The sequence below is a fragment of the Palaemon carinicauda genome, chromosome 12 (genome assembly GCF_036898095.1).
Source record: "Palaemon carinicauda isolate YSFRI2023 chromosome 12, ASM3689809v2, whole genome shotgun sequence".
In the NCBI taxonomy this organism is placed as follows: Eukaryota; Metazoa; Arthropoda; class Malacostraca; order Decapoda; family Palaemonidae; genus Palaemon; species Palaemon carinicauda.
Window position 1 is genome coordinate 143,028,894 of NC_090736.1, and position 2,910 is coordinate 143,031,803.

The 2,910-nt window shown below is 40.5% G+C and overlaps 1 protein-coding gene across 1 annotated transcript in view; it reads left to right on the plus strand.

Annotated features, from left to right (window-relative positions):
- The window catches only part of LOC137651108 (trichoplein keratin filament-binding protein-like), a 61,640-nt gene that overhangs the window by 6,790 nt on the left and 51,940 nt on the right, over nt 1–2,910 (plus strand). The gene's annotated exons all lie outside the window — the stretch shown is intronic.

Here is a 2,910-nt window from a genome sequence, read left to right on the forward strand (position 1 = left end):
CTCTCTCTTTGTCATTTATCAATATATTTCTCGGCGTTCACCCAAACCACATCTTTCACCTGCTTCCTAATAAACCTCTCTCTCTCTCTCTCTCTCTCTCTCTCTCTCTCTCTCTCTCTCTCTCTCGTCTCTCTCTCTCTCTCTCTCTCTCTCTCGGCGTTCATCTAAACCATATCTTTGACCTGCTTTCTAACAACTCTCTCTCTCTCTCTCTCTCTCTCTCTCTCTCTCTCTCTCTCTCTCTCTCTCTCTCTCCTCTCTCTCCTCTCTCTCTCTCTCTCTCTCTCATTTATCAACATATTTCTTGGCATTCACCAAAACCATATCTTTCACCTGCTTCCTAAAAAGTCTCTCTCTCTCTCTCTCTCTCTCTCTCTCTCTCTCTCTCTCTCTCTCTCTCTCTCTCTCTCGGCGTTCATCTAAACCATATCTTTGACCTGCTTTCTGACAACTCTCTCTCTCTCTCTCTCTCTCTCTCTCTCTCTCTCTCTCTCTCTCTCTCTCTCTCTCTCATTTATCAACATATTTCTTAGCATTCACCAAAACCATATCTTTCACCTGTTTCCTAATAAGTCTCTCTCTCTCTCTCTCTCTCTCTCTCTCTCTCTCTCTCTCGCTCTCTCTCTCTCCTCTCTCTCTCTCTCTCTCTCTCTCTCTCTCTCTGTCATTTATTAATATATTTCTCGGCGTTCACCCAAACCACATCTTTCACCTGCTTCCTAATAAACACCTCTCTCTCTCTCTCTCTCTCTCTCTCTCTCTCTCTCTCTCTCTCTCTCTCTCTCTCTCTCCTGGATATTTGTGTATCAAGACATATATATACATATACATACATATGTGTATGTAAAATAAACAGAGAGAGAGAGAGAGAGAGAGAGAGAGAGAGAGAGAGAGAGAGAGAGAGAGAGAATACATGAAAGCACTAGAGCACTAATCTAAATCTAAGAAGAATAAAACAGACTAAGTCACTAAAACTAGATGTATGCCAAAGAGCAAACATAAAAAGGATATCCCTTTTGTCCTTTAAAACATAAGGTCAATGATTTCGCAGGAAAAGGATACCTCCTTCGTCATTTAAAACATAAGGTCAATGATTTAGCAAGAAAAGAATAATCCTTTTGTCCTTTAAAACATAAGGTCAATTGTTTAGCAGGAAAAGGATATCTCCTTCGTCCTTTAAAACATAAGGTTAATGATTTAGCAGGAAAAGGATATCCCCTTTGTCCTTTAAAAGATAAGGTTGATAATTTAGAAGGAAAAGGGTATCTCTTTTGTCCTTTAAAACATAAGTTCAATGATTTAGCAGTTTAAGGACATCCCTTTTGTCCTTTAAAAACATAAGGTTAATGATCTAGCAGGAAATAGTGCCGTGAGTAAAAAGACAAATACTGTTTGCAATACAGTTCAACAACCTCATCCATGTTTCAACATCTTTCAAAATATAACCTAATTAAAATCAAGGTTGTATTTCACATCGAAGAGGCTAAGCGCGGGAATGAAATTGTGAGGGTTATAATTTACAATTAAATCTCCCTGGTTGATATATCTTGTATAAAATTGAGAGGAAAATATGTATATCTGTATTTCAAAAAAAACATTACTGACAAGAAATTATTACAATTGTTGATATTCATTGAATAAATCCAATGCCCCAAATAAACTTCTTAAATTTACTTTAATGTATAAGAGTTGCCAAAGTTATTCCAATGACTGGTTATGTTAAGTGGCTTTAAATAACATGGAAAATGACCAAAATTATTTCAACATGTGAAGACGACTGGTTTAAAGTTTAAAGTCCGCTCATGAATGGCAGGGGAAAGAAACAGTGACAGTTGCCCTAGCCTATCAAGTAGGGCAATGCAATAGAGACTGACCATATGATCAGCGCCCAAACCCCCTCTCCACCCAAGCTACGACCAAGGAGGGCCAGGCAATGGGTGCTGATAACTCATGAGGTAGACCTAGGGACAATTCCCTTACAGGACAATACCCTAGAGACTGACCATATACACATATGATCAGCGACCAAGCACCATCTCTATCCAATCTAGGACCAAGCAGGGCCAGGCAATGGATGCTGATGACTCGGCAGATAGACCTATAAGCTCTCCCAAACCCTCCATCTTTAGCTCAAAAGGATGGTGAGGTTGCAGCGACGAAAGAAACTATCGAGTTTGAGTGGGACTCGAACCCCAGTCTGGCGTTCCCCAGTCAGGGACGTTACCACATCGGTTACCACAACCCTAAAGGTGATTAAGACACCAATGCCAGACTAACAAAACATTGGTTGATGTCCACAAATCAGAATGGACTGATTTGCTGTCAAAGTCCGTGATTAAGTGTACAAACTTATGCTATTTAAAGATTTAAAGGTCGCGCATAAATGGCAGAGGTAAGGGACAGTGACAGAGCCCTAGCAATCAGGACAATGCCCTAGAGACTGACCATATATTATATGATCAGCGCCCAAGCCTCCTCTCCACCCAAACTAGGACCAGGCAGAGCCAGGCAGTGGCTGCTGATGACTCAGCAGATAGACCTATAAGCTCCCCCAAACCCCCCAAGCTTAGCTCACAAGGATGGTACGGTTGCAAACACTAATGGCAGTAACGAGTCTGAGCGGGACTCGAACCCCTGACTGGCAAATACCAGGCAGACACGTTACCAATCAGGCCACAGCAACCCAATTTGTGAAGATTATACCACACGAACAAATATTTCTGAACCTATTGGCTTTTGAGTGATTGTATTTCTCTACAGTATTACGAAGACTCTAAGTATTTTTTAAAGCATTACAAAGGCTAAGTATTATATTATCAAAGCATTATGAAGGCTGAATATTTTATTTCCAAAGCCTTATGACGACTAAGTATTTCACTTTTAAAGCATCGCAGAGACTAAGTGTTTTCT